Below are 12,650 nucleotides of genomic sequence, written 5' to 3'. Positions count from 1 at the left end.
GCTGTCACAAAAAGAGTCTACAGCTATCAGTAGCATCTCATAAGTTACCATGCAACATGAGTATTATCACACGCTGACCTAAACCAATATTCTCATACAGACTTTAATAGAGACCTGTTGCCCATTCTCATCCCATGTCATGGTCTAAACATACAAATCCAGGCTTGTGACATAATCTAGCCCAGGGGCCCCTACATAATCTGTAATGCGTAAGACAAAGTTGGAGTGGTGCACCACCCAAATATTATTTCTCAATAAATCCTGTAGGCCTATTTGATTGTGTTAGTGAGTCCTTTATTCAAAATGACATCCAATAGTAACAAGTTCCAGCCAACGCGTTTCGTTCATTTGGAATGAACTTCTTCAGGGCAATCTATGGTTTGTGGACGGTGAGGAACGGAGGTCCAGGAGTCCCCAAATATCTTAAAACAGCGCGCTAGTTTCATAGTTGAAGTTTCACTTCTGCTATGAAACTAGCGCGCTGTTTTATGATATGAGAAGACTCGGGTCCATATCTGTGGGGTTGAGCAGCTTTTAAGTTATCGGATGAGGATCGGAGTCAGCAAAACCAGAATAAGGACTTTCAACTGTCGGCTTGGTCACAGGACGGAAGAGGGATTCTGACGAGGGACAATACGGATTATCGAATCTCCATTTGCTGGCCCTTATCAGGGAGGCCCTTGCTTTCGCATAATTTGCGCCCACCCAGCTAAACTATACAGCACACAGGAATAAGCTTGATACGCATCAGTGAGATGGTATTTGGGGACTCATAGACCTCCGTTCCTCACCGTCCACACACCGTAGATTGCTCTGAAGAAGTTCATTCCAAATTAACAAAACGCGCTGGCTGGAACTTGTTACTATTGGATGACATTTTGAATAAAGGACTCACTAACACAACCAAATAAGCCTACAGGATTTATTGAGAAATAATATTTGAGTGGTGCACCACTCCAACTTTGTCTTAGTCTTCTCTCTGCCTGGCAGTTTGCACCTAACGACGGCGGTTGCAGGAGTTGCATGTGCACACTATTTGGAATTATCTATGAACAAAATCACACAGGGAAAACAGCAGGAAATAATCTGTGATGTGACCTACATCTGATCAGTGTTAAAGATTGTGACCTACCAGAGGCTAAACATTAATAATGAAGGCACAGTGAATAGTGGCCACTGTGAATAGGGGACCTGAAGTTTGGACATGTCATTCTTTGAAATATGAATCAATTGAAAAGAAGTGTTGGCTGAAGAAGTCAGGGAATTCTCCCTTTCAACTGTTGTCCATTTAAAAACCTTCGTGGGATATTGCAAACACACCTTAAATTCTGACCTGCAAAGGATATATGTTCTTGACAGCTTTACCTCAGTGCATCAGTTGTATGACCCTGTGACTCAGCCCAGGCCTGGCCCAAGATTCTGAATAAGCACTGCTCAATGACAGGTCTTGCTGTCTCCAGCCTGATGATCATGATGTCACATGAACATCACCGTTCCTCAACTTTTACATTACAAGAGGCACCTTGTGCCCATTCAATAAATGTCCCCAACGCTGTGTGACACTCTGAAGGGGTCTGGTAACTACTGGCAGCTCCCAAACGACATTTTGGAGAACCCTGATCTAGGCTGAGTGATTTGTGGGACTTAACATATAGCTAACATCATTTTCAATTGTTTTTGTACACAGTACATACATACCTCCAGGTGTAAAGAATATATGATGTGTTTACCACTTGCCATGATGCTATTTGGCAAATTCTCACAAGTACATCAAACATATAAATGCACAGATCTAAATGCAATAGAATTGTACAGTCATAAACTAAGCTAGTACATATACTAATTCTCCTTATTCGCTCCTTACATACAGGGAACACATATGACTTTGACTCTTACCTGCTTCACTGGTCACGCTGAGGGGCACTTCTTCGTTTTACTTCTCTTGTTTTTCCTCTTCCCCAGTACGTCAGTTTTGCTTTGACTAGCCCCCAGAACACAAGTTTTGCTTTGGCTAGGTTGGGCATTCTTCGTGGGTGAAGGAATTTGGGACCTTCTCTTCTGCTCTTGCATATCATTCCATCAGAATCAACAGGTGAGACATAACATTTAATCTGGCATGGTTGCTCCCAGAGGTGAGAAACAGCAGCAAAAGTGGAGGAGGTCTCAATAACAGCAGAGTTAGGAGGCAACTGATCTTTTTTGCCAACCACCGTGTCCATGCACGCACCATACGCGATCTTCAGCAGAGATGGACACAGCCATTAGCCTTCTACTATTACGTTCACCAATGTTAGACTATGGCAGTGTCCAATGTGGAGTTTACCTCACACTGCGTTGTCGACTTCCGGTGCCACCGTCTGATTCCAAATGTCCCATCTGCAAGGTCAGGTACTTGCCATTTTAGGACTTCAAATTAGGGTGTTAGTGACTGTTAAGTGCATCACAACCTGTTGTGTGCAGATTTAGATTCCGTATATAGGTTTCCGGATTTATGCCCTTATACAGGTACAATTCACATTGCCCTTATTTGGACATAGAAATCCGGCCCTTCTTTAGACATTGTCCGTACAAACCAAATACAGGCATGGCCACCTACATCTGTCCATCCACATCACAATGAATTCTAGTAAAACCAGACCCTTAACCCTTTAGGAATTTCTCTCAGCTTGAATATTGATTTCGCCAAGAACTCATTAAGTGTGCATGAACATCTATTCCTTAGGGGTTCATTCATGACTTTCCTCTGCCCGACTTTTACGTCAATACTGGCATTCATAGACACCATCAAGGTATAAATACACCAGCACTTGCCTTGGCAAATTGCGGTTCCCGGAGGATTCGATCCAACCCAGACTACGCGGTTCGCCACGGCAAGTTCGGAAGGAGACCGAGTTCAAGCCTGATGCACTGACCTGACGCTGCCATCCTCCTCGCAGAGAATCCAGCTCCAGTGCTCTCTGACTACCCTTGTGGGGGGTTAGACTATTGGGTCCAGAAAAGAGATTCCAACCTCTCTCATTCTAAGGTATGGAGCTGACTAAGAATTTAGAGAAACCTTTGGCAACTCTTGGCTAAACTAAAATATAGCTAGCTATACTTTAGAAATACTACAGCTACTTCAAACCTCGTACTACACTTAGGTTAGGTACACTGGGGTAGAACAATTTAGAAGCATCAGATGAGTATCACATTTTAGCTTATGTTATTTATGTATATATTTTGATTAATATGTCATAGCTACAAACCATGCTATTGCGGTATTATTTTATCTTACTGCTAACCTCGTACATATTGTACTTAGCAGTCTGTCTCACGATTGTAGCAATTCATAGCTCTTGCACGAGAAATAAGACTCTTCAATAAACCCTTTTATTGAAACGCCTGTCTCTCTATTTCTGTGCAACTCTGTAGAAATGAAGCATGCACGATTGACTGAGTGAAACTGTTATCTATTGTTTACATGATTCTGAGACTGTTCCAATTCTAAAGGGAAACAAAGTTGTCATGTTTATGCGGTTGTCAGAGACTATTCCTTTCTTGTATATTCGAGAAGTTTCTAGTGACCTCTGAGTTAGCTGGCACACACAAGTAATTAAGTTTAATATACTCGATAGAGACATTCTGACCTTAGTCCTATGTCAAATCTATAGTGAATGTTATTCCAATGCGCAGAGCCTATCAGGGATATATGATCTACACTACAAACCACTCTAAATAGGGGCTAGTTTGTTCAAATAATCACACTTCTAATGAGACTTATTTTTTAAAAAGAAACATTTAAGTGTAGTGCGTTACTGTACTAAAACGTGATATTAGCGTAGTGTTGTGTACACCTCCGTTGATGGTATTTTTTGGAGGAAAAAAAATTATGTGTAAAATATACATTTGAATGGATGATTTACACATTCATTCAAGTGAGGAGGAGTTAATCAGGGATATCCAAAGGGTGCACAGAGACCCTTTTAGAAGAAACCCAAACAAGGTTAAGCCACGTAAGATCCTTCTAAACTTTCATACCTATGCATTATAGGAAAAAATCCTGACGAAGGCTTTAAAAATGAAGACACTAAGGGTGAAGGACTTTTCGTTCGAGATCAGATCTCTCCGAGCTACTTTGGATAGGCAATTGGAGCTGGTAAGCGCCTAGAAGAATTAAATAAGCTAGGGTCCACAGCTTAGCTCAAATTTCTGGCAACCCTAAGAGTTATGTATAACAACAAAATGCATAATTTAAGGAGCCAGCAGGAGGTGATTATTTACTGCAAACCATTAAAAAAGGGAGCAGTAGTCCACTAATGCTAAGCAGAAAACCCCCAAAACTACGGTTAAGCAGTATAAGGGGGGAGGAAGGGGAGACCCAAGCCAGTATAATGGGAGATTTTTGGGGTCGGGGGGGGGGGGGTATGGCGTTAACAGCTAGGCGGTATTGCTTCACCAATTTTGTTTTAGTGAGTGGTGGTGAATTACCCATGGCATAAAAGAAAACAGACTAACATCAAGTCCAGAGGAAAGAGGGGATGGGTACTCCAAGAAGGGAGAGGAGGTCAGGGGCAAGGGGGGTGCACTGGGTGGGGAGCATAGAGGAAAAAAGCATTACAAGAAACTCATATGTCTCAGTGAGGCAGGTCATAGCAGTAATAGATGCAAGGGTCCATTTAGAGAGTCTAGAGATAGGACAAGGGAGGTGGCCATTCAGTTGTTAATGTGGAATGTTAACAGTCTGCGCACGAAAGAGAGAAGGAAAAAGATTCTGCAGTATTTAAGGGACTCCCTCGCACAAATAATAATACTTCAAGAGACCGCCTGGTAAAGAGTGAGTGTGTAGAGATTTTTAACAAACAAACATGGGTTCAGCAAGTAGTATGCACGGAGCAGAGTGCAAGTATAAGAAGAGTCGCAATGCTAATTAAAAAACAGGTGAAGACACTTATATTAGATACAATGGCTGATGAGAGCCTCAGATGGTTTATCGGAAAAACGTATCTACAGGAGAAACGAATAACTTTGCTAGGATATTACAGTTCAAATGTTGACGATAGAGCTGTTAAAGGCAATTGTTTCAAACATTCTAGACTTTCCAGATCCAGTGACTATGGAAGGTGATTTCAATGTAATAATAGACTTAAAATTGGATAAATCTAAAAATAGCAGAGCAATAGCCACCCCTAAATCATGTACATATTTGCAGACAATGATTAAGCAAAGCACACTTTCTGATTTATAGAGACAACAGTCGGCCGGTTTGCTAGGCACTCCATATCACAATAAAAAGTATGGACATAGGTCCAGAATTGATTATTTTTTGGTAAGTCTAAATCTGAGAGAAGATATCCGGCATATTACCTATTTGACTGCCCACTTTCAGATCACTCTGCAGTCACATTGAGTATGGTTCTAAAAAGTAGGCCCTCAGGGAAGATATGGAGGTTAGACCTCTCAGATACAGATGCATTGAACCACTTGAACAGTGAGGTAGACGAGTTTCTGAAATATAATATAGGCTCCGCCTCTACTACAGTAGTCTGGGGCACACTCACGGGGTAAAATTACGAGCATGCTCTGCTCTAGAAATAGAAGCTTTAGACCAGAGGTTAGTCGGTTAGAGACAGAAATTAAGGCCCTAGAGGCAGGTTTAACAAGGAGTAAGGAGAAAAAGTTCCATACACTGAAAGAACAACTAGAAACTATTTTGCAGACCTGGATTAAAAAGTGTTGCGAGGCTAGTAGGCTGGCCCATTTTGAATATGGGGAGGGAGCTGGGAAAGTACTGGTTTGGAAGGCGAAAACGGATAAAAACAGGAATTTGATAAAGGAATTAGAGGGATTAAAGAAAGGGGTTAAACTAACAAGTGAATTGGAAACAGAGGCAGCCTTCTAGGAGTACTTTCGGAAACTCTATTCTTGAGAGCGGGTCATATCTGAGGATGAGGTTGGCCATTGATTGTGGTCAAACATAATTAAACCTCTAGACTCGAATCAGTAGAATCTTCTTAACCAGGAAATCACTTAGGACGAGGTTAGGAAGTTTATGCAGACAAGTAAAGGGGAGAAAGCTGCTGGACCAGATTGGATACCAATAGAGTTATATAGAAATTTGGGAGGGGTGCTTATCCCGTTCATGACACTGATGTTCGGGGACGTGGCTTGAACGCCGAAGAAAATGGCCGCTGCCTGCCGGAGCTCCGTGACGGAGTAGCGTGTTCGACTTCCCCCAGGGCTCTCTTTCTTCACGGCGGACTTTTATACTTGTGGGACCATGTTCCGTACTCTTGCCGGCATTGACTGGGATGTCAGTGACTTTTAATGGATAGCGGAGTTGGCTGATATTTGCTTCCTGTGTCTGCCGCGGCTCCGTGAACGCCGCGACCGCCATTTTGGATGCTCCGGTTTCCCGCGCTGCGTCGTTGAAGGTTTTCCTCACATCCACTCACTCATGTGACTGACGGTGAGCGTTCTATGGCCTCAAATGTTTTGCATCTTGCCTTTTATTTCTTCCTGACGTCGTGATGTGGTATTTCTGACTTTGGCTTTGGATATATTAACACAGTGGGTTACTCGCTCCATCCTCACTGACCAAAATTATAAACGCAAGTTATTCTATCCACATTTCTTGGTGTCCCGGTTCTGGTGTTGAATGGCAATGCCTCGCACTAGCCGTGGTGGTGCCCAGCAGCCCAAATCCTCGTCCATGGCAGACCCTAATCCTTACAGTGTGCTGCAGGAGTCTGTGGAGGAGCCCGGTTCTGAATCTGTTAATTCTGCGCTTCTGGCTTCCGTTCCTTCATGCTCCAGTAATAAATCAATCTCTAAGATTCCCTCTGCTTCTTCTTCATCTTCTGGTAAAAGAACAAAAATTAACCCTCCTTCTCCTCCTAATACTTCGCTTATACTTTCAATGGAACATTTGTTGGAAGAAATCCGCTCTCTTAAGCCATACATGACAGAGACTAACTTTCGCCTCCAACACCTTGAGGATAATTGGTCAAATACTGAGAAGAGAGTTGATGCTCTGGAGATTCATGTCGAATCTATTCAAGCTGTTACAGACCACATTCCTGATATGCGAAGGGAGATCATGCATCTGACACAGGAGGTGGAGAATTTGGAAAACAGGAATAGGCGTAATAACCCTATGCATTTATGGCCTTTCGGAAGGACTTGAAGGTCCTGACCCCTTGCTATTTTTCTGATCTTTTCTACCAGAAATTCTTGGATTTCCTGCAACACCCCCTCTCAACATCCAGCGGGCTCACCGCTTGGGTCGCATCCCGGGCTCTTCTACTTCGTCCTCTCATGTGAAGCCTAGAGGTATTATTTTATATTTTTTGGAATATACCGACCTACTCAGAGTCCTGCAGGCTGCCAAGCAAAAAGGGAAGATTCTTTAGAAATTTTTGGACATGAGGCCTGCTCTCCGTAATTTGAATGCTCGATATGGTTTATTTCACCCATGTTTGTTTAAAGTCACATATCAGAACAAAACAACTAATTATGAGGACCCTGCACTTCTTCAGCATTTTTTGAATACCTGTAGAGATGAATCTATGGACATGTCTCGATCGTAATTTCGGTCAACGTATTGACATTTGTTATGCTTCTCTGTTTTATGCTCAATTTTTTGCATTCTCTTTTCTGTGTTCCGTATATAACTTTGGTGGTTAACATTTTTTCTTCTTTGTTTCCTTTTTAGACATATTATTCAGTCCCTTTCTCCTTCCTTACTCATTGTCCCTGGAGGTCGTCGTCCTTCGTACCTTCGTCAGTTTTGGAGTTGTCCGTCTTGGTATGCTGCCTTTTCCTATGTGGCTTCACCCTCCCCATCCTCAATGTTTATCTGTGGTATGTCTTTTTGATATATTATATTGGGTTTTTCTACCATGTCTTTTTGTTCTTTGTTTTTCTCTTCAAGTATGGGCGTTATTTTGTATTGTTTATTCTATTATTGACTCTCTCTCATTTTTTCCTTTTTCCATTTCCCTCTCCTCTCTTTTCATTTCTTATTCTTACATTAAGCGTAGTGCTGTTGTTGTTTCTTTGTTTTTTGTTCTAATCCTATCTGTTACTCCTTTCTCTCCTCCTACTTTGCTAGTTTTCTTCTTTTCTCACTTTCAGTTTTGTTCCTCTCATACTTCTTTATTGCATCTTATCATTTCTCCTCTTGTGCTAATGTTACTTCTTTCCAATTTTTATATGATGATTTTCTGGATATTTATTTACTTGATTGTCTCTTGCATAAGTGATATTTTTTGTTATGAGGTATATATTTAAATGTCGCTAAATATATTTACTTGGAATGTTAAGGGTTTGGGTTCTCCCATTAAGCGGCAACGAGTTTTGTCACATTTAGCAAACTTAAAGGGAGATATTGTGCTATTACAAGAAATTCATATACAAGAGGCTGAAGTTACCAAATTACGCCGTAATTGGGTAGGACATGTATTTGCATCTCCTGGTTCAGGGAAACGTAATGGTGTTGCAATTCTCTGTCATAAGCGGTTAAATATCAAAGTTATAAATCAAACCAATGATTCTGATGGTAGATGGGTCATTGTATCTTTGTTGATTGATAAAATCCCTTTAACTATTTTTAATTTGTATGCTCCCTCTACACACGATAAATTATTTTGGCCCCAGATATTAGTCTCGTTGATGCAATCCTCTGATGACTATCTCATTTTAGGAGGGGACTGCAATATGGTTATGGACCCTATTTTAGACCGAAAGTCTCATTCACGTTTTTCTCCCTCTTCCATGCACACTCAATTCACATCTACTATATCCCAACGCTCTCTTGTTGATTTTTGGAGACTTTGCCATCCTACACTTCAGGAGTATACATATTACTCACCAGCTCATTCTTCACAGTCCCGGATTGACTACATTTTTGTTTCTAAAGCCCTGATCCAACACATTACCCATTCTGAAATAGGCTCCATTTTAATTTCTGATCATGCTCCAGTTTCCTTACGCCTCGATCTACTTCCCCCCATAAAAGGTACTAGGAGATGGAGATTTAATAATTCTCTCCTATTAGATCCCAAATTTACCCCAGCTTTCCTTGAATTTTCATCCCTATTTTTTACTGAAAATGAGTCTCCTCTGATATCCCCTCAGGTATTATGGGACACCTTTAAAGCTGCTTCTAGAGATTTCATTATCTCGTTTGTTTCCCATAAAAGGCGTGTTGCATTCCATTCCTTACAGTCAATTAATACACAAATTAAGCAATTGGAACATTGTTATTATTTAACTAAATCTCAGTCTGACTTAAATAAACTTCTCAAGGCCAAACTCTCCTTTAATAAACTCTCCACGGAATCTGCTAATCTAATCCTACTTAGATCCAGTGCCAAATATTACTGTGCGCAAAATAAGGCAGGCAGTCTTCTTGCCAAATATTTCAAAGTTAAGCAAGAACGCACAAAAATTGAGTCTATTGTCTCCTCGTCGAATCTCACTCTTCATAAGGATGAAGATATTCTGGCAGAGTTCACTAATTTTTATCAAAATCTCTATACTCCGGACTCTCCTCCTCTGTTAACAGATATTGACCATTATTTATCTTCCATTCCTTCTCCTTCCTTTCCAGACACAGACTTTGCCCCATTAGAAGCAGATATAGGTCCTAAAGATATCTTAGAGTCCATTCGGATAATCAAAAAAGGTAAGGCTCCTGGGCCAGATGGCTTTACGATAGAATTCTATTTACATTTTGCTAATTTGCTTGTTCCCAAACTTCATCAACTATTTTTATTTTTTATATCGTCCAAAAAATCTGAAGGGTCTTTCCAAGAGGCCTTAATTTGTCTCATACCTAAGGATAATAAAGACCATACTTTATGTAAAAATTATAGGCCCATCTCTTTAATCAATCTGGATTATAAGATCTTTGCAAAAATTCTTGCGCTCCGTCTTGACAAAATTCTACCTAACATAATTGGTAAGGAACAATGCGGTTTCATTAAAGGTCGTCACCTTTCGGACAATACTCGTCTCTTTTTTAATGTACTAAGTAAGTCTCATTCCTATCCACATTCTTTAGCCGCTGTTGCATTAGATGCTGAAAAAGCATTTGATAGGGTTAATTGGCAATTTATGCTCGCAGTCCTTGCTTGGTTTGGTTTTGGCCAGAAATTTCTTGCTTATGTCTCGTTATTGTATTCCTTTCCTAGATCTTTTATCTTAGCTAATGGTCTTGTCTCCTCTTCGTTTCCTCTCTTCAGAGGTGTCCGACAAGGATGTCCTCTTTCTCCTCTTCTTTTCATTTTAGCATTAGAGCCTTTCTTGATAAAAATTCGTATGAATACAGATATTACTGGTTTCCCTTATGGAGATAGGTATTTGAAACTCTCTGCCTATGCGGATGATATTCTCTTATTCATTTCCAATCCACAATCCTCTATTCCATCCTTTTTATCGGAAGTATCTGACTTTGCGAAAGTCTCTGGTTATAAACTCAATGTTGATAAATGTGAAATTCTCCCTCTGAATAAATTTTGTTTTCATGCAGACTTCTTGGCTTCTTCTTTTCATTGGAGTCCGGTTAAGATAAAATACTTAGGCCTGTGGTTCAAATCCTCTATTAAAGACACTGTAGCACTTAACATCAAAAATCTACAAACAATGTTACAGGACTCCACAACTCTTTGGCATCCCTTGTTTTTATCCTGGTGGGGAAGGCTGGACTCAATTAAAATGATGTTAGTTCCCATTATTTTGTTTTACCTTTCTAATCTTCCAGTTAATATCCCTAAGTCTTGTAATAAGAATATATATTCTACGCTGTCTAAGTTCTTGTGGCAGCATAAAAAGGCTAGAATGTCTTTTGCAAAACCTAAATGTCCTAAGCAGTTGGGTGGAGTTAATTTTCCGGATTTTGCCTCTTATCATTCCTCATTTTTCCTTAAACATTCTGTTCCCTTATTATCTGAGCAGGAATCCGATACCATTTCAAAACCTTTGTGGGTTGAGATTGAGTCATCTTTTTTTCATCCTTTTACTTTTGAGGAATTTGTATTGCTGTCCCATATTCCCAATAAATTTTCTCTCCCTATTCTTAAAAATTCTCGGAAAACTTTTTCTCCTCTCTTTCTGGGAGGTTTGGATGACCGTTCGCGTTTTTTACAATCTCCCTTGTGGTATAACCCTCTTATTAAACTTCACAATAGGATGCTTTTTTGGAAGGATTGGAATAACCTTGGTATTAATTGGACTCATCAACTGTTTGATGAAGGCACTTGTATTCCCTTCTCTACCCTTCAATCTCGCTTTTCTTTGCATGAATCATTTGAATCCAAATATAATCTATTGAGTAAGGTTTTGCAAGACAGTTATGACGCTCTTTCTGATTCCACCACTCGAGCTAATTTATCCCCTCTTTCTCTCCCTTGTTTATTGGCTTCTTCTTCTGCTTCCCAGATATATACAAAACTAAGAGATACTTCTGGCGCTCGAGATAAATCTAAAACAGAAACGGACTGGGAATCAGATGTAGAGGACACATTTTCTGTCTCACTCTGGCAAAAGGTCTGGACCAAGATAAGGAAATCCTCTAGAGCAGCGAATACAACTCAAACGTTATTTTTTATATATAACAGACTTTTGATTACTCCTGCCAAATTGCATACAATTGATCCTTCCATCCCCTCCTCTTGCTGGTCTTGTTCAGCGTCGTGGGCAGATCTTAAACACATGTTATTTAGTTGTCCGAGGATTCATACATTTTGGACTGATGTGTGGACTCAGATCAATAAGATTTTTTCCACCTCTTTCCCTCTTACATTTTCACATATCTTTTTAGGTAGTCTCTCAGACATATGGTCCTCTTCCACCACCAACACGTCCATTATTGATTTACTTCTAGCTGTAGCGTTTCAGCAAATCACTAAGTCTTGGAAGGATACCTCAAATGTTTCCTTTCAAGCTTGGTGGTTTGGAGTTTGTTATCATCATAGACCTGACAGAGCCTATGTTTATCCCATTACACTTGCCATTAAACGTGATTTATTATGGCTTCCCATTACAGATTTTTTAGATGTGTCTGCTCGATCCCTACCCCTACATAATCCGTGTACAGAAGAAGTTCCCAAACCCCCATGACAGCATTCCTGATGGTTTCATGTACATACTTTTACTGCTTGTTTTATGACTATTTTGTATATTTTTATTGGAGGAGTTTTTGTACGTTTGATCCATTTCTTTATTCTTTTGTATAATTTTGTATGACAATGATTACATTTCTAGTGCAACTGTTTTTGTTCTATCTGATGATGCTTTCTGCCCTTCTCCCTTCTACTTCTTTCCCCTATCTTTTATTCCCTTCTCTTAGTTATGACGTTCTATTTTTCTACTTGAGATGAGTTTAATATTATGCTTTATTGTTATTCTGTTGTAAATGATCTTCAATAAACTCTCCTTTAAAACTTTAAAAAAATGACACTGATGTTCAATGATATTCTGGAAAAAGCCTTGCACCTGCCTAAATATTGGGGCAAGGCGATAATCATAATTAAAACCAGGGGAAAAACCCACTTGTTGTGATTCATACAGGCCGATATCCCTGCTCAATGCAGATTACAAAATTTTTGCAAAAATTCTAGCAGACAGACTAAGTAAAGTTGCAGGTGGGAAGATATATAGTGATCAGAGGG

This window comes from Triturus cristatus, chromosome 5_2 (genome assembly GCF_964204655.1).
Source record: "Triturus cristatus chromosome 5_2, aTriCri1.1, whole genome shotgun sequence".
NCBI classification, from domain to species: Eukaryota; Metazoa; Chordata; class Amphibia; order Caudata; family Salamandridae; genus Triturus; species Triturus cristatus.
Note: the sequence above shows the minus strand (reverse complement) of the source record.